A 20,352-nucleotide genomic window follows, 5' to 3' on the forward strand; every position below is an offset into this window, starting at 1 on the left:
AGTCTGGCTTTAGGCCGGGACATGGAACTGAGACAGCCTTGGTCGCCTTGGTAGATGATCTTCGCAGGGAACTGGACAGGGGGAGTGTGTCCCTGTTAGTTCTGCTGGACCTCTCAGCGGCTTTCGATACCGTCGATCACGGTATCCTTCTGGGTCGCCTCATGGACATGGGGCTCGGGGGCACTGCTTTGCAGTGGCTCCGATCCTTCCTTGAGGGACGGACCCAGAAGGTGTTACTGGGTGACACCTGTTCGACCCCACAACCGTTGTTGTGTGGAGTCCCACAGGGTTCAATTCTGTCCCCGATGTTATTTAACATCTACATGAAGCCGTTGGGAGAGATCATTCGGAGTTTCGGAATGAGATGTTATCTCTACGCAGATGATGTCCAAATCTGTCACTCCTTTCCACCTGTCACCAAGGAGGCTGTCCAGACCTTGAACCGGTGTTTAGCTGCTGTATCGGACTGGATGAGAGCTAACAAATTGAAATTGAATCCAGACAAGACAGAGGTCCTACTGGTCAGTCGTAAGGCCGAACAGGGTATAGGGTTACAGCCTGTGTTAGACGGGGTTACACTCCCCCTGAAGATGCAAGTTCGCAGCTTGGGAGTGATCCTGGACTCATCGCTGAGCCTGGAACCCCAGGTCTCAGCGGTGGCCGGGAGAGCTTTCGCACAATTAAAAGTTGTGCGCCAGCTGCGCCCGTACCTTGGGAAGTCAGATCTGGCCACGGTGGTCCACGCTCTTGTCACATCCCGGTTGGATTACTGCAACGCACTCTACGTGGGGTTGCCTTTGAAGACTGCTCGGAAACTACAATTAGTCCAGCGAGAAGCAGCCAGATTGCTCACCGGGGCGTCATACAGGGAGCATACCACCCCCCTGTTATGCCAGCTCCACTGGCTGCCGATCCAATTCCGAGCACAATTCAAAGTGCTGGTTTTAACCTACAAAACCCTATACGGTTCCGGCCCAGTGTATTTGTCCGAACGGATCTCCCTCTACGTCCCACCTCGGAGTTTAAGATCATCTGAGGAGGCCCTGCTCTCGACCCCGCCTCTATCTCTAGCGAGGCTGGCGGGGACAAGGAGCAGGGCCTTCTCGGTGGTGGCCCCTCACCTATGGAACTCACTCCCCGGGGAGATCAGATCAGCGACCTCCCTTCTGTCGTTCAGAAAAAAACTGAAGACCTGGATCTGGGACCAAGCTTTTGGACATTCTGGCAGCTAAAATAAGGACCCATTGATGAGCAGGAATTGTTGGAATGAATGGACATTTCGGAACTCTGAATTTCACTGTGCATGAAATTGTTTTTATTATATTATGTAGTGATGTGTTTTAATGCTGCTAAATGTTTATACTGTTTTATATATACTGTTTTATATATGACAGGCATCGAATTTGTGCCTTTGTTTGTAAGCCGCCCTGAGTCCCCCCTTGGGGGTGAGAAGGGCGGGGTATAAGTAACTGCAATAAATAAATAAATAAATAAATTTAGAGTAACCTTATTTGAGTATCAACATCCCTCCAGTTTGTTTTTTCATTGATTTTACCTGTCCAGTTTACCTGTCCGAACGGATTCTCTCATCAAGGCTATTAAGATCTTTGGGGGGGGGGCTGCTCTCGGTCCCACCACCCTTGCAATCACGGTTGGTGGGGACGAGAGACAGGGCCTTCTCGGTGGTGGCTCCCCGGCTTTGGAACTCCCTCCCACTAGAGGTTAGATCTGCCCCCTCCCTCCTGACTTTCAGGAAATCACTAAAAACCTGGCTCTGGAATGTGGCATTCGGGGACTGAACCTAGAACCTTTCCCTGTGATGAATTATGATGAACTGTGACTACGAGCATGACTATGACTTTGACTGGATTGCCGATTTGGCGTAGGAAACTGTAATAATGTAATGATGATGTTTTTATTGTACTGTGTTGTACTATTTTAATATGTAATGATTTGTACTTGTTGTTCTTTTATATGATTGTACTTTATATATGCTGTAAACCGACCTGAGTCCCTCATCGAGGTTGAGAAGGCCAGTATAGAAAACCTCTAAATAAATAAATAATAAATAAATGTTGGAGTTGATTGTTGACTTCTTTGTGGGCTGCTTTTAAACACAAATATAAATCCACCTGAGGGCACTGTGAAACTATCAACCGGCATTTCAAAATGCTGTCAGTTGCTATCAGCAATAAGCTTGCCATTTAATATTGAACATTTAGTGTACATTTTGATGGAATATGTTTATTATATTAAGATGTATACTATATCAGTTCGAAGGGAAAGAACCCTCATTGCTGCAGCCCCAGAACCAAAGGACTGTAGCCTCAACATGATAATATTATAGTTATATGAGTAAAAATAGTATTTCTATAGCAAGATGCATATTATGTCTGCATTTGACATGATCTGAATATTCATTAAAATTGAATCTGTATATCTCTCTAAAGTATTTTTAGTATACATATTGAGGCTATAGTGCGGTTTCTTTCATTTAGTAGAGAGTTAGTGTACATTTAATATAATACAATATACACTAAATCTGTATTAAATTGGCTGTCAGTTGGTACCACCAGTAAGATTGCCATTTAATATAGCTCACATCATGTACTGAAGCTCTAATATTATTCTGTTTTAGTTTCAATAAATGCAGTGGTCTGTGTTTTATTCTGTTTGCATTCTGTATTTTCGGTGCCATTTATGGGTTTTACGAAGTATGGTTACCGAGATTAATGCTTGTGTTGTCTCAATAGGAGAAAAATCTCTGATACTCCTGAGCAGTGTGATCACATCCCTGTTAGTCACTTTTGGGATCAAAATGAGCCAAGGCTTTTCATCTGTGAAACTGTCCTTGACCCAAATCAGCAGTCCCTGGACAAGAAACAACAATCCACAGAAAGCCTAGTATGTCTTTTTGTTGTTGTTCATATCTCATTGGACACTACACAGGAATTGTTTCATGCTGACATAGTTCTAGGCATTTAACTAGCATTTTATGAACAAGCGTTTGGTTAAGCAGTGCAACCAATCATAGGAAGACGGTAAATGGAACATAGGAATGGCACAAGGATTATGAGAACGGATCTGATTTCAACTGAGGTGTTAAGTTATGTCTGTTTTGTTGTTCTGTCTTGTTGATTGTTAACTGTTGTGGATTGATGCTGTTGATCCTGTTTGTTGCATTGTTATGTTTTAATTGCACTGACACTGTTTGATAATTGTACCATGTAAACTGCATTGAGTCGCCCGTTAAGGGCTGAAAAATGCGGTATAGAAATAAAGCAAATAAATAAATAAATAATAAATTTTCAGCCATGTGCCATGTGAGGGAGAGCTGAAGACCTGGAAATTATCATTCAAAAGACTGATTCTGATTAAATGCAACAGGAAAGAGCTAAAATTATAAATAGAGCACCCTTGATAAAGGTTCATTCTTGTCACATCAGTTAGCTGCCCCCACCCCCCAGACAAGGTGAGATCAAGTGAATTAGAAGGCTTGTTTTATCTAGAGAGATCCCTAACCAATTTCTTTCTATAATGAAGCCAATATAAGGAGAGAATGAGAGGTAAGTAATTTGCACAACCCCCCCCCCCCCCAAAAAAAACTAATAACAGTGCAGTAGTAGAATACAGTCTAAACGAAGGGCCCAAGAAGAAGCAAACCTTTCCCATTTATAATGTTTTTTAAAAGTAGAAGCATCAGTCCATAAAGCTGTTTTGCAGATTTCCTCCAGTGGAGCATTTATGGAGAAAGCTGCAAACTGAAATGAACTCGAGGGGAGCAAAGCAGGGTATAAATAAAGATGATGACAATGACATAGTCCTAGCAAACTATATGCAATTTCACTCACTTTTTTAGGGTTGAGTAATTGCTCATGTCTGTGGTCTTCATGTTTAATACTTTGTTCATTTTTGTTTGGATAATGCTCTTTCTTAATAAAATGAAATATGAGAAAGAAAACTGAGAAGGAAGATTGGATTCAGCTGGGCCAGGGAAAGTACTGAAGGAGGAGGGGTCCTTTTTTGAGAGAAACAAGTTGCCCGACTGAAAAGTTTCTCCTACAGACAAGGGGAAAATTATTTCTTTCAGGATTCTGCAACTTCATTGGATATGGGAGACGTTATTATCTTCATTTCATTCTGTTCATTTTTAATTCTGCCACTTCCCTATGTTCTTGTAGTATTTTCAATAGAAGTGATACTATTCACAGGGTCGTCTGCAAATGCCTTTGTCTTACCTGCTTTGTTTGTAAATTGGGGATTGCCTGTATATATATATATATTGAGAGGAAACAAATATGCTAATGAAGGTGGTCAGTTGAAACATTCACACCTAGCTCCAGCAGAGAAAAGCTCTTTGCTCCACCCCAGCCATTCCACAGATATATAGACCCATTGTCCTAATTCCAACAAACCTCACTACCTCTGAGGATGCTTGCCATAGATGCAGGTGAAATGTCAAGAGAAATGCCTCTAGACCATGGCCCTATAGCCCGAAAAAACCCACAAGAACCTAGTGATTCCAGCCATGAAACTCTTCGACAATACAGGAAACAAATAGTTTAACAATCTAACAAAGCAAACCTAAAAAAATTATTGTGCCACTAATTCCCAAATATTATTCTTTTTTGCTTTCCAGGTGGATACTTTGATTACATGCTTCTTCATTACTGAAGAGCATGGCCTTTTGCTGCAGGACAGCTTTCCATTACCATCATCCTACCAGTCTCTCTTAGCCATGGAGGTGCCACATTACTATTTTTCTAGAAAGGTGAGAAAACTAAAGAGGTCACTTCTGAAATCCTAGCCTCTCTCTGCATGCTGCAAACCTGTGCAACTCTGGAGTAAGTAACGATACACTCATAATAGAGCAGAGCTACTGAAAGTGATGATCCCTGGCACATTTCCAGAAAAAGAGACAGTTGTAACCAATGGGTACAAATGTACCAGTCCCTGGTTCATTAGGCCAAAAAACAAAAACAAAACAAACAAAACAACCCCCCCCCCCCAAATAAACAAAAAAACAAACAACCCTGATCCTTTACATCAGATAACATAAGAAGTACCGGACTGGAATACTAATTTTAAAATGCACAAATATTTCTCGGCCCAGTGTAAAATTCGAATGTCACAGTCACTATTGGCAGGTTTTCAATCCAATATATATTAAATTGAAGGAACAAGTGAATAGCATTAATTGTGGGTGGGTTACATGGCACGTATACATTTTACATGGACTCGGATGTTGTTGTTCTTTAATTCCAGTTGATAATCCTTTGAAGGTTCATGGTAGATAGAGGATATTGGTAGGTTACATACCTGTGACCATCTTTCTTCGAGTGGTGCTCTGCGAATTCACACTTGTGAAGAGACTGTGCCTGCGCGGGCTCCAACGGAAACTTCTGCAGTTTAAACTTTTCAAGTTTTGGCGGTAACCCCGCCCAGCCCCGGCAGGGGATAAAAGGGCACCCCGTGCGTATCCTCGCAATTCCTTCGCCGCAAAGGCAACGAGGAAATTGGAGGTTTGCCTGAGGGGAGGCTGGGCGGGTTAGTGTGAATTCGCAGAGCACCACTCGAAGAAAGATGGTCACAGGTATGTAACCTACCATTTTTCTTCGTGGTCTCTGCGAATGCACACTTGTGGAGACTAGCAAGCTGAGGTCCCGGAGGCGGGAAGAAGGCAAACCGACCATCAAATAAAGGGCCAAACAATTTTATTAAGTGCAAAAACGATGAACAACATATTGCTTTCACTTCATAAGAAGGGTACAGTACGTAAGCATATGGGAGTACGTGATCCTCCCAGGCCACACGTGGATGACCGATTCACAGTAAACAAAGACACTCATCGAGATGAGGGCATTTTAAAACAGTTACATAAACATGTTGACCCATGGTAAACAACACACTCATTGAAATGAGGGCACTTTAAATAGTTGCATAAACGTTTGGTAATAAAACACATTGGCGAAAGGCACTACGAAAATGAGCCCAAAAAGAGACTCATGCGCAATGTAGAGTGCAGAGATACCTGTTTGCCAGGCAGGCAGTATAACCTATTCAAACAAGTGCAAGTACATTTTAGTAACTTCAGCGACAAGCTCTATTCGAGCAACCCGTGGTCACAGTAAGACATTACAGTGCAATCATCAGAAAAAAAACGTACGGTACCGTAAAAAAACCACACGGTATCGACGGTACAACTTAGTGCAAGGATTCATGGCGGACACGACGCCAAAAATGCCCTCCCAAAGGCCATGTCAGGTGTACACCTGGTATCCAATCTGTAATGGGATACAAATGTCTGAGGGTTTTTCCAAATGGCTGCTTTGCAAATAGCGTCCAGGGAAATCCCCTTTAGAAAAGCCGTAGAGGCTGCTACTGCCCTGGTTGACCGAGCCCGGACAACTGAGGGGGGTTGTTGTCGAGTCAGCTGGTAACACAGCTCGATGGTCGAAGCAATCCAGTGGGAGAGGCGTTGTGTTGTGATCGGCAGACCCAGTTTGTCCTGGGCGTATGCCACAAATAGTCGCTGAGTCCTTCGGGACTGAGCAGTTCTGTCCCTGTGACACAGCAATGCTCTCCTTACATTGAGCATATGGAGTCTCCTCTCTGCCGGGGTAGAGGGAGATTGGAAAAAGGAAGGGAGAACAATGTCCTCGTTAACGTGAAACGGGGATACAACTTTGGGGAGGAATGTCACATCCGTGCGGAGAACCGCCCTATCCGCATGGAAAACCAAATAGGGTTCATCAATTCTCAGCGCGGCCAGTTCCGACAGCCTGTGGGCTGAGGTGATCACGACCAAAAAGGCCACTTTCCAGGAAAGAAGCCGGAGGTCTATCGATGCCAAGGGTTCAAAGGGGGATCGCATGAGCTGGGCAAGCACGAGGTCGAGGTTCCAACCGGGATGGAGGTTATTGAACCCCTTCAAGAAGGATTTCACTGAGCTGTCAAACAGAGAGGCGCCCCCTCTCCGTTGAAGTTGCCACGAAATGGCAGCTAGATGTGATTTCAATTATGACAGAGAAAGTCCGCGCTCAGTGAGGTGCAGTAAGAACAAGAGAATCGACGGTATCGATGGCTGAGGGTCGTCTATTCCCCTTTCGGCGAGGAAGGCCTGGAAACGGTTGAGGCACGCCAAGTAGCACTTTTTTGTCGCTGGTTTATGAGCTGCAGCCAAGATGGGAAGGACGCCTGGGCAGAGCGTCCTCAGAACTGGATCTTCCACGCTGAAAGGTGAAGGGAAGCAAGGTCGGGATGGAGAAGCTGCCCCCCTTCCCTGGAGAGGAGATCTTGTCAAAGCGGAAGGCGCCGCATCCGATCCCCGGACAGCTGGAGGAGAACTGGGAACCATGGTTGTCGTGGCCATTCCGGTGCTATCAGGATACAGTTCATTTGCGCCATCTGGATCCTCTCGATCACCCTCGGGATGAGTGGGAAGGGTGGGAAGAGGTAGAGTAGGTGTTTCGACCAGTCCAGAAGAAACGCGTCCCCGAGACATCCCGGTACAGCGTTCGGAGCCAGGCGTGCGCCAACCTGCGGTAGCTGAGCATTTAGAGGCGACGCGAAAAGGTCGGCGGCTGGAAGACCCCAGTCGTTGAAAATTTTGGTCAGTTCCTCGGGGTTCAGCCTCCACTCGTGCGAGGTCGACCTCGTTCTGCTGAGTGCGTCCACCTCGACGTTGGTTTCGCCCGGAAGGTGTAGGGCTGTTATCGACACCGACCTGGCTACACACCACTCCCACAGCTCCAGAGACAGCTTGAGCAGCTTTCTCGAACCCGTGCCGCCCTGCTTGTTTACATAAAACATCGCCACCATATTGTCCGTGAGGATTTGGACAGATTTTCCGGTGACGAGAAGAGCAAACGCCCTTAGAGCTTTGAAAATCGCCAGCAGCTCCAAATAGTTTATATGGCATTGTCTTTCCTCTAAGGACCACAGATCGTGGACCGAGAGTTCTCCTGTATGGCATCCCCATGCGAACATCGAGGCATCTGTCGTGATGGTGATGGATGGAGGCTCGGGATGAAAGGGAATGCCTCTGCAGACATGACGATGGTTCATCCACCAGTTTAGGGAGTCTTTCACCGACCTCAGGACCAGCAGACGCTTTGTGGCCCTGTCCCTCATTGGGTTGAAGTGATCCAGGAACCACCTCTGGAGGGGACGGAAACGAAGCCTCGCCAACGGGGTCACCATCACCGTGGAAGCCATGTGCCCGAGAAGGACTTGTATTTGCTTTGCCGGGACAACTCGGGACTGACGAACTCTGAGCGCCTCTGCGCGTAGGGCATTGAATCTCTCCTCTGGGAGGTAAACAGATTGGGAAAGAGAATCGAACATGGCGCCTATAAACTTTATGCGTGTGGTGGGTTCTAAATGGGATTTCTCCCTGTTTAGCTGAAGACCCAGATCTTCTAGGAGGGAAAGTGTTTTTGCCACCTGGAGTCTCAGAAGGCTCGGGGAGCGAGCTGCCAGCAGCCAGTCGTCTAAGTTTGGGAAAATGCGGATTTTTCCCCTTCTGAGGACTGCCGCGACCACTGACATGCATTTGGTAAAAGTTCTCGGTGCCGTCACGATCCCGAACGGGAGCACGTTGAAGGCATAAGTCTGTCCCGCTACCCTGAAAGCCAGGAAGCGCCTGTGGCGTTTTCTCACTGAGTGATAAAAATAGGCGTCTCGGAGGTCGACGGACGCAAAGAAATCTCCGTGTCTGAGGAGGGGAAGTATGGACGATACCGTCACCATCCTGAACCTTTGGGGCTTGATGAAAGAGTTCAAATCTCTGAGAATTGGACGGAGGGAGCCATCCGGCTTTGGGACAGTAAAGTATCTGGAGAAAAAGGCCCGATTGTTTTGACAGTCCGGGAGGGGGGAAATGGCCCCTTTCAGAAGCAGCGTATTGACTTCTGCCAGAATTGTCGGAGATGGTTCGGTATTGACAATTTGTCCCGTTGGCGGGAGTTCTTTGAACTCCAACACATAGCCTTCGCTGACAACTTTTAAAACTCATGCATCTGAGGTGATATGTTGCCATGCAGGGAAGAATTTTGTCAGGCGGTCGCCAAATGGTGCAGGGCCGGATGGAAGAACGAGGGTGGGTGTCGGTGGGAGGGACATGGGAACAGCATCGGTACCGGATATGCAAACGGTATCATCCATTAGGACGTCGGACGTTGCTGCTGGGGTTGTTGTTTGCGCTGCTGCTGAGATTGCTGAGGATGGGTTTGTTGAGATGAATGCAGGGACGAAAGGACTGGCGGTACTGGATTGTACGATACGGGACTGTGTGTCGATGCTTGTATTGAAACCACCTCGTCTTCTGTGCCTGGGGCTGGTTTTCAAAGCCGCATTTGGTAGCCAAAGTCTTAAAGTCTTGGTTCGACTTAAGCTTATCGTCCGTCCCTGCATTTAAGAGACCAAGGGCATCGAAGGGGAGGTCCTCAATGACCTGCCGTGATGATGTTGAGAGGCCAGAAGAGCGGAGCCAAGCATGTCTTCTAATGGCAACGGCGTGGGCAATCATTTTTCCGGTGGTGTCCCCAGTATGCTTGGCCATCTGCATCTGATGATGCGCTAGGGAGTTCGCTTCTTGGGCCAAAGTGGAGAGGACAGTACGATCCTCCTCCGACATTCTCTGGAAAAACGGTGCCGCTTTTTCCCAAAGTATTTGTTGATATGCGCCCATGCACGCACCATAATTAGCCATCCTAGCCAGCAAGAGAGTGCCAGAGTAGAGTTTTCTGCCAACAGCATCGAACCTCTTTTCCTCTCGGTCTGACGGCATCGACAATTGCCTCCCGAACGCTTGGGCCACCTTCACAACCACCGAATTTGGATCGGGGTGATGCTTGAGCCACTCCAAGCCCTCATCATCTGTTCTGTACCATGCTTCAATCCTCTTGGATGTAGGTAAAATGGAGGAAGGGGTCTTCCAAGAGCTTTGGATGACCTCGAGGAGGTACGGCAGGAAAGGCAAGAGAGGAGCAGGTGGAGATTCTGACTGCACCCTTTTGAATACTGGATCCACCACTGCCTTGGAAGTCTATTTGACCTCCAGGCCCAAGGCGTCTGCCATGTGGGCCATTTGATCTGCAAAGGCTCGCACATTGTCTGTAGGGGATGGCGGATCGACCTCGTATGTGTCATGGGTAGGTGATCTCTCGATCCCGAGAGATGGAACCAAGCCCGAGTGTACCGATCCCGGCAACTCGCCATCTTCCTCCTCCTCCTCGGCTGCGATGGACTGGGGAGGGGGTGACGAAGAAACATCCCGAGCCAGCTGCCCCGGCAAAGCGGTTGGAGGGCACTTGAATGCCGAGGCTTGAATGGCACGTGCCAGCCTCATAGTCTGTCTGCCTCTCTCCGGTGTCTCCGTCACCGGAATAGTCTCCTGTCTTGCCATCACAGTTGTCACGGTCTCCTGTCTGGCTGTCACAGGTGGGAAAAGCTCCTGTCTGGCAGTCACAAGACGAACGGGTGCCTCGATCACAGTGTCCACTGAGATCACAGGGGATTCTGGTTGCTCTATGGGCACCTCTGGCGACCGGCGTTTCTCCCGAATAGGCTGGGAGGTCGGCTGGGGCTGAGCTGACTGTATCGGCGATGACCTCGCTGACGAGGTGGCCGAGGAGGCAATGGTCGGTCTTCGAGAGGAAGAAGAAGACGAGGATGGAGGTGGCATCGTCTTCTTCTTCTTCGCTGGGGGCTGTGCCGACTTGGAAAGGGATTTTCCCGGGGTGGGTGGAACAGAGGAAGAGGCAGAGGCACGCCGAGATTCTTCTTGAGCTCGGCGAAAAGCAATGCGAACCGCCGTGGAAGATGGCGGAGTCGCCGATGTCGACCTCGTGGACCTAATCGACCTTGCTGACGCAACCGAGCTGGTCGAAGAGTGTCGGATGCGCACGGTCTCGGTGGTTACCGTGCATGGTCCTGATGTAGTATTCTGGGGAATTCAGATGGGTAGAACAGCTACAAGGAGGACAGTGCATACTAGAAAAACCAGCAATTTAACCTAGAGCCATAGGTTGTAGAGCAGCATTTCTCAACCTGGAGATCAGGATCCCTGAGGGGGTCGCAAAGGGGTGTCAGAGGAGTCGCTAAATATCATCAGAAAACATAGTATTTTCTTTTGGTCATGGAGCTCCGTGTGCGAAGTTTGGCCAATTATATCATTGGTGGGGTTCAGAATGCTCTGATTGTGGGTGAACTATAAATCCCAGCAACTACAACTCTCAAATGCCAAGTTTTATTTTCCCCAAACTCCACCAGTGTTCACATTTGGGCATATTGAGTATCTGTGCCAAGTTTGGTTCAGATCCATCATTGTTTGAGTCCACAGTGCTCTCTGAATGTAGGTGAACTTCAACTCCAAGACTCTAGGTCAATGCCCATCAAACCCTTCCAGTATTTTCTGTTTTTCATGGGAATTCTTTGTGCCAAGTTTGCTTTAATTGCATCATTGGTGGAGTTCAGAATGCTCTCTGATTATAGGTTAACTATAAATCCCAGCAACGACAACTCCAAAATGACAATTGGGCATATTGGGTATTTGTTCCAGATTTGGTCTAGTGAATGAAAATGCATCCTGCATATCAGCTATTTACATTATTATTCATAACAGTAGCAAAATTACAATTATGAAGCAGCAACAAAAATAATTTTATGGTTGGGGGTCACCACAACATGAAGAACTGTATTAAGAGGGTCGCTGCATTAGGAAGGTTGAGAAACACTGTTGTAGGATCACTCTGTACCAGCAGCATGGGTCCTACCCCGTAATTGGGCACTACAGATGATGTGGCATGGGACAATGCCATATCTTCTGTATTCCCCGATGACAGGCATGGCGTCACTCATTCTGGACATGCAGCTTACCCTATCTGAATTACAAATGATACTTGGAATCAGTGGGACTGGGACACTTCTAATTTAAAGACTCTTGCACACAAATAGCACGAAAAGGCAAATGTTAAATGACTGACAAAAGATCTCTATATGTTTCTACAAGTGATCTTTATAGCTACAGTAGTAGTGTAACATGAGGCTTTTTAATTTCACTATACCGCCTGTCGTTTCAGTTTATCTATATTACTCTGCACATAGTTTATTATTTTATTTGCACTTCTTTCTTTTTCTTTTTTTCATTTCTGCTACCTATAGTTATTGTTTTGGAGGGGAGCTCTCTATAACCCTTATGTAAGTATTATGAGCTGTCCTGCCTTAATTATAATTTGTTTTCATTTCAAGGGCTTCTTTGATCCAGTTCCTGTTTGCTTTATTCTGCATATTTATTAATAATGCTTTTGGGGAGGCGATCATTTTTTTTCTGAGGAAAGTCGATTTGCAGACATTATCATATTGGCATCACAGACACCTGGTGGAATGTGGCTCATGATTGTAATATCATCAATTTCTGAGAAATAGACTAAACAGAAAAGGAGAACTTAGCAGCATTATACAAAACGTTTACACTTGTAAGGATTTCCATGACTTAAAGCAGTGGTTCTCAACCTGTAGGACCCCAGATGTTTACCAGCTGTTTGGATTTCTGGGAGTTGAAGACCAAAACATCTGGGGACCCACTGGTTGAGAACCACTGACTTAAAGAATATCTGGATAGAAATTAAGGGGGATAATACATTCCTGGAAAAGAAGTCCACATATTTAGAAAAGAGAGATATAATAGTAATGTGAAATTTCAGCTATCCTAGACTAACAGTTGGAAGAGACCCCAAAGGCCATCTGGTCCACCCACTTACCATGTAGGAATACGCAATCAAAGCACCCCCCGACAGATGGCCATCCAGTCTCTGCTTAAAAATTTCCAGAGAAGGAAACTCTACCAGACTCACAGGCAGCATATTCCACTATCAAATAGTTTTTACAGTCAGGAATTTCTTCTTAATGTTTAGATGGAATCTTCTTTCCAATTTGAATCCATTGTTCAATTGAGTACTAGTTTCTGTGGAACAGAAAACAAGCCTTGCTCCTTCCTTCTCAATGGAACGTTCTTTCAAACATTTAAGCATGGCTATAATGTCTGCTCTCAGCCTTCATTTCTCCAAGCTAAACATATTCAGCTCCTACAGCCATTCCTCAAAGGGGTTAATTGCCAGACCTTTCATGGTTTTGGTCGGCCATCTCTGGACTTGTCAATATCCCTTTGAATTGTAGTGCCCAGAATTTGGTGTCACCTGCAAATTTTGTAAGTATGCCTTCCATTTCACCGTCCAAGTCACATGTTGAACATGATTTGCTGTGCATTGTTTGTTCTTGTTTTGCTATATAACAATTTTTCCTTTCAGCCAGAAGCAGAGAAGAAAGATGAGATGGAGCCTGGTGTGATATCGCTTTACCAGATGGTAGCCAGAAGGCCGATGCGCGATTTCATTGGTCTGGAAGAGTGTGACAAAAGTACGCTTGATGCTGTGCTTAACTTCAGCTTGTATCTTTCAATGGGCAATATGGATGAAGCCTTTAAATCCATCAAACATAAAAAGGTAGGATCAGTACTCGATTTGAATGTGATTGTTGATGGTGTTTATTTTCTCTTTCTCTTACTAATAAATGTCTTCATTCTGTTTGGAGTCTGTTATCCAGATTTTAGGCATGATTCGATTTGATTTAGGATGTGATCTGGTTGTTTTGAGACCAGTTTTCCATTGAATGTGTTTGTCTTATGTGTGTTTGCCCCGTGCCTCATCGTAGTTATTCTTAATGGAAACTTATAATTAGGCCACACAATAAAGAAATCACAGATGTGCAACCATATTTTGGGCAAAACCCACCTCTGCCTGCTACTTCCACCAGGAGGAATTGCCATTCGATGCCTGTCACTTCTGTCTGACTCCTTTCTCTGCTTCTTCAGCGTGATACCTGTGGTATTTCCTGCACCCAAGCAGCTGTTTGGATTCTTCTTTAAAAGCTTTGTTCAATTAGGGACTCCAGGCCTGCCCATCTCCATCAGTTATATAACACGGCAGCGAGGGTTGAGGCTTTACCTCCTTTTGTCCATGGAAGCAGCAACCTCGGTATTTGCTCCACTTGCTACAAAACGACTCTCGGTATTGACTTGGTCTGCTTCCTGGAAACAGGAAACTTTTTTATCTGCCTGCTAAACTGATGAGCATGGCGGCAACTCAAGAAGCCTCTTCGTTTTCAGCTTCTGCAGTGGTTTCTACCTCCAATCAAGCTACTATCCTCCTTTTGGTGTCTGTGCAGATGCCTCCCTGGACTCCTCTGCCTTCCTCCAGGGGGAAGGCATTTGCTGTTGCACAGGAGCGAGGATTGAGTATAATTAGTTTGCAATTAATTGCTCCTGCAATTAACTGGCCCACCACCAGCTGGAGAGGGGAGGGCGCCAATCTTGGCCCTCCTGGTGGCCACTGAGCTCTCGCTACCGGCTTTTGAATCCTTTCCACCCCTGCCATCAGCCCCGTGCGTGCTAGACCATTCTGCTAGGCCTGGGTAACAACGCAAAAATTTGTTTCTAAAATCGATTTGTAATTGGGGTTTTTTTTTGTTTCGATATTTAAAATAATTACAAAACTTTCCCAAAAAAAAGTTTCGGTATTTACGAAATTTCGTAAATATTTACAAAACATTTTGTAAAGATGGCGCCCTTTTTTTTCAATATTTTTTAAATATTTTTTTAAATTTAATTATTAATTTAGTAGAATAGGGATTAATTATTATTAATTATTATTAAGGAGGGAAGGCAGGCACTCACTCTGGCGGGCCCTCTCGCTCGCCGCTCGCTCGCCCCTCTCGCTCCAGCAGACAAGAGTTCTTCCTCCCACCCTGAACATTATTCCACAGATATATCAACCCCACTTGCCTAGTTTCCAACAGACCTCACAACCTCTGAGGATGCCTGCCATAGATGTGGGTGAAATGTCAGGAGAGAGTGCTTCCGCCCCTCTCGCTCGCCGCTCGCTCGCCCCTCTCGCTCGCCCCTCTCAGCAAGCATCAGCAGGCGGCCATCTTACGTATTTCCGAAATGGACGGAAATACAAAATTTTTTGGCGCCTGCCGTTTTGATATTTAAAAACACTTCCAGGTTAAAAAAAAGTTTTGTAATCGTTTCGTAATTCAAAAAATAACGAATTTTTTAACGAATTACGAATTAACGAAACGAATTGACCAGCCCTACATTCTGCCTCCAGGCTTTTCAGGGGAGAGTCCTTCGATACCGTGCACCTAAGTGGCCATCTAGTGGGCACTCACGGTACTGCACCAGCTCATCTTTCCTCACCGGTTAAAGAATCCGATATGGATTCAGGGCCATGGTAAGTAGCAGCACCACGTATCTACAATTTTTGGATACTGCCAAGACTCAGAGGTGTGGAAGGCCAACTATGCATGGATACAGAGCCCATACACATGGATGGCCAACTGAAAATTTATTGGAATGTTTCTGTGAACCGGCTTGAGCCCCTTTGAGGAGATGGTGGCAGGGTTCAAATAAAGGTATTATGTATCATCGTTCTGCTCGTATCATATAATGGGCTCCCTCTGGTTAAGGCTAACAGCTGGACTTAGCCCGCTTGTTTTTCCCTTCTACTTAGGGAAGGCTTGCAGACAATATGGTCCTTTAATCATGACCACCCTTCTCCAATCCTAAATTTAGGATGGGAAGACTGTCTTCAAATGTATACATATGACTATATATCTTTTCTCTTATTCTGTCCATTGTTAAGAGGCATGATAGATCCAAACGCTATTGCTGCTGAGTATATTCTGTTTTATGCTATTAACAGCACTCTTCCTTCCTGTGATGTCACATGACATTGTTCCCAGGCTGTTGATTTTGCCCATGATATCTCAGTCTCCAGTACCCTGGAAAGTGTACAAGGGTATTGGAATAATGATATATTTACTCATCTCCTCTCTTACGATTGTTGTTTCTTAAGCTAGATATGCCATATCTTCAGCACTCAATCATTGGCTTCTTCTATTATGGTTTTTGCTGTCTTCCCCTGATGTATTCTGTAAATGGATGCCACATTGGCCTGGCAGCTTGCCAAAGTAGTACCATACAGCATTCTTTACATTTCCAGTTTGATAGCATTGCCTGCCATGTCCTACCTCATGCGCAGAAGAAGAAGAAGAATTGTTTAAATCTACAGACAATTCATTCACTGTTGCCTGTTTTTGCTCTGAAATTATTTAGCCGCTTGTGTTTCACTTGGGTTATTGTATTCTTTCTCATGTTGGGCTTTTGAGCACTCCTTTGACAACCTCCTGTGCAGCCCATGTGGTTGGATCTGGGCTGTCAGCCTTTACCGCAGTCTGGCGGAGGTCAACCCCAGAGGCCTGGTGCTAAGAACTATCAGCTCATGTCACCTGCCTTCTCTACCTGTTGGGGAGAGACCCAGGCCTTGTTACTGACGGCTGATTGACCACCGGTATCAATTAGTGCACTTCTCTTGCACTTTCTTCAGCTACTTCTGACTGCCTAGAGGGAGGGTACCTAATGTGCCATCCTGAACCTAAGAAACATCAGCTGATACATCCGTTTTTCCCAAGCCTTGGATGATATCGCTTCTACTCTTCTTTCTCTGTCTCTAATGATGCTTCATTTGCCAAAACTGATTTGAGGGATGTTTGTTTCCTTCACCATAGGGGACCAGTACTGTGTTTTATGCACGGCAGTTTGGTCTCATGACTGCTTTTCATGCTTTCCCTAAGTCACCTCAGTGACATTACAGCTACCTGTGTATTCATAGCTGACTACTGGCAACTAAATCAAAGCTTCTACTCCCTTCTCATATCTGGTCTATGTAGTTTTTCCTCATATGACTTTAACTACGACTGCAACACTTCATGCAGGGCCCTATTCTGGCCCATACATGCATATTTTTCCCTTTGTTTTATTACCTCAGTTATGATCCTCACAACCACTTTGTTGGTCAGACCATCAAGCAACATCTGTGCAGTTTGTCCTTCGGACCATGGAATACCCCTAGAATTCTAACTGTGGATTCCTTCTTTTGGATTTGGGGATACACATTCGAAGGGCCTTGATGCCCAGGGGACCTGGCCCAGGATGAAGGCCACCAGACAATTGAATTCCTTTGAAAAGCTACGAGGTGAACAGGGCGTGATGTTACTCGAACCATCGCTGTCGGGGCACATAGTCCAAGCCCTCACAGGTAACATCACCACCACATTCAGATAAGCAAGTAAGATGAAATACACTCTCTGCTTCTAATATTTACCTTTCATCTAAGGAACTGGTGCATCAACAGAAGGATCCACCTTGTGCTAGTATATCTTCCTGAAGCCATGAATACATTAGCCGACCACGTAGGCAGGGCATCATTCTCCCATTTCAGACCATGAGACAATCTGGAGATATATCTGGTCGTGCATCCTCTTTGTTCTGCGTGAGTCAGCCCCACAACCAAACATGGGGCCATTTAAGGGAGGCGTTCCTCTTTGCCTATTCCCTCCATTCCCTGTTGCGTCTCTATTGGTTCTCTTCGCAGTTGGATGGTGCCCAAATTGCGAGTGGATAATGTAGGTTGAATCCTCGTTGCGCTAGCCATGCTTCTTTCCTCCCTGAGATGCTCCAGGATGAGCGGATGCACCTCTCCAATCACTCAGATCTCCTCATGCCCCAGGAGGGTTGAGGTCCCCATTCCAAAGTACATCGTCTAGACTACAGTTTGAAGGATATGGCCGATCAGGGAGGCTGAACCCATCTACCCTGGGCACGGCCACTGAGGAGTATCTTAAAGACAGCCCAAAGAGCCTTCTAAGCTCTGTCACTTAAATTGGACCTGGTTTCAGCCTTTTGCCTTCCTAGTGAGTTTAATCTAGTTTTGACCTTGATTTTTTCTGATTCTGTTTCACAAGGAATTGGAGGCGACTGACCAAATAAACAACAAATTTGTTGTATCTACCCTTCCTCTTTCAGTGCTACATTGTGGCCATGGCTTGTTTTAAGAGGAAAATAGATTCTCCTGTCATGTTCTTGGACCTCTGTTAGTCCATTTCATCGAGAGCTGAGGAATAGGAATGTTCTATGCCCTTTTGGACCTATCTTCGAGATTGGAGATAGTGCTTTCAATTTCAATTTGGGGTTCCTGACCTTACTGATATGTCCTATCTCATGGGAATGGCTTACTGGTACCATTGTTTTGCTGTGTCTTATGAAGGAGTTTTCCATGCTATCTTGGCATGTAATATGAGTGAGCTTTGGGCAGATGAGTCCTATTACGATTTACTATGACAAGATCATAGTAAATATTGATGCGACTTTCTGCCCAAGATAGCCTTCCATTCCTAGTTTCCTCCAAGATCGTCCCTTTTGGTTCAGTCATTACACTCTGTGCCTTTTTATATAGTTCAACAGGACTCTTTTAAATGTCCTAGGCTGTTTCTAAGGTACCAGGAGGATGCCAGTGGTCTCCTGGTGCTCCTGCAATATGGTCTTTGATTTATGTCGTGGTTTATCCAGCTTACTAGTTGAACGGTTGCAATTTATTTATTTATTTACTTACTTACTTTGCTTGTATACCACAGTTTCTCAGCCCGTAGGCGACTCAACGCGGTTCACAACAAGAGCAAAAGTCAGTCCAACAACATACAATATTAAAACCATTAACAGTATAAAATACAAACTAATGACATCTCAATAACAACACATTAACGTCTCGTAACTAAAATCGTGATCCAATTCGTCATCCATAATTCCGTTTCCTATATTCATCATGTTCATTGCACTATTTATCCGAATGCCTGTTCAAACAGCCAGGTTTTTAGTTTTTTTCGAAACACCATTAGCAAAGGAGCTGATCTAATGTCCATGGGAAGGGCGTTCCACAGCCGAGGGGCCACCACAGAGAAGGCCCTGTCCCTCGTCCCCGCCAGCCATGCCTGTGATGCAGGTGGGATCGAGAGCAGGGCCTCTCCAGAAGATCTTAGAGTCCTGGTGGGTTCATAGGCAGAGATACGTTCGGATAGGTAGCTTGCGCCAGAACCGTTTAGGGCTTTATAGGCCAACCCCAGCACTTTGAATTGAGCCCGGTAGCAGATCGGTAGCCAGTGGAGCTGGTGCAGCAAAGGAGTTGTATGCTCCCTGAACTCCGCTCCTGTTAGTATCATGGTGGCCGAACGCTGGACTAGTTGGAGCTTCGAGCCGTCTTCAAAGGCAACCCCATGTAGAGAGCGTTGCAGTAGTCTAAACGGGATGTAACCAGAGCGTGGACTACCGTGGCCAAGTCAGACTTCCCAAGGTACGGGTGCAGCTGGCACACAAGCTTTAACTGTGCAAATGCTCCCCTGGTCACCGCCGAAACCTGGGGTTCCAGGCTCAGCGATGAGTCCAGGATCACACCCAAGCTGCGAACCTGCGTCTTCAGGGGGAGTGCGACCCTATCCAACACAGGCCCCATCCAATTCACCTGGGTAGGTTCAGGATCACCCCGCTGGATCTGTGGTAACTTCCACTGCCCTTCTCAGGGTTTTTTTTTTCTGAAGACCTCTGTTGAACAAATGCTTCACCTAGTCCATATGCCTCCATGTTGCACAACAAGGTTGATGCCCACTGTTGTAAAGGTGTACCCTTTGGCAGGGCCATCTTTTTTTCTTCTGTGAAGGGTCATTCCACGAAGTCGTCATCCACTTCTATGACTTTCATGTTGCACAACAAGGTTGATGCCCACTGTTGTAAAGATGTACGCTTTGGCAGGGCCATCTTTTTCTCTTCTGTGAAGGGTCATTCCACGAAGTCGTCATCCACTTCTATGGCTTTCATGAGGGCTTGCAGCTGGACCCAGTTTGCCATGCTGCCGCATGGTCCACGCCACTTAGCTTTGTGTCCCATTACAAAGTGGACGTCTCCTCCAAGAGGGGTGTATCATTTGGAAGGGCAGTCCTCTTCTCTGCGGTGGCATGACGCCCACCAGCCAGGGTTAATAGCTCACTAGTCTACCATATGTGCGTATTCACAGTTGACTATGACAGGAAATTATAGGTTGCTTAGCTGTAACCGTAGTTTCCTGAGTAGTCACCTGTGAATTCGCACATCCCCGCCCGACCTCCCCTCAAGTGTCATGCCCCGCCTTCCTGCTGCTTTGCGGCGGAAGAGAACTGGTGGCTAGCCCCGCCCATGGGCTATATATACTCGAGGGGGGCGGGGCTAGGCAGGGATGAAAATGTCTATTTTATCTTCTAGAAGGTTCCGAAAGCTGTACTGCACAGGCGCAGAGATACCATATGTGCGAATTCACAGGTGACTACTCAGGAAACTACGGTTACAGGTAAGCAACCTATAAAAACTAGCAGTCCCCTGCCACGCGTTGCTGTGGCCCAGTCTGGTGATCTGTAAAATAAAGTAAT

The 20,352-nt window shown here is 46.0% G+C and overlaps 1 pseudogene; it reads left to right on the plus strand.

Moving 5' to 3' along the window:
* LOC137095301 (intraflagellar transport protein 140 homolog) overlaps positions 1–16,406 on the plus strand; it is a 56,937-nt pseudogene extending 40,531 nt beyond the window's left edge.
* Positions 16,407–20,352: the final 3,946 nt, after the last annotated feature.

The sequence above is a fragment of the Anolis sagrei genome, chromosome Y (genome assembly GCF_037176765.1).
Source record: "Anolis sagrei isolate rAnoSag1 chromosome Y, rAnoSag1.mat, whole genome shotgun sequence".
Lineage (NCBI taxonomy): Eukaryota > Metazoa > Chordata > Lepidosauria > Squamata > Dactyloidae > Anolis > Anolis sagrei.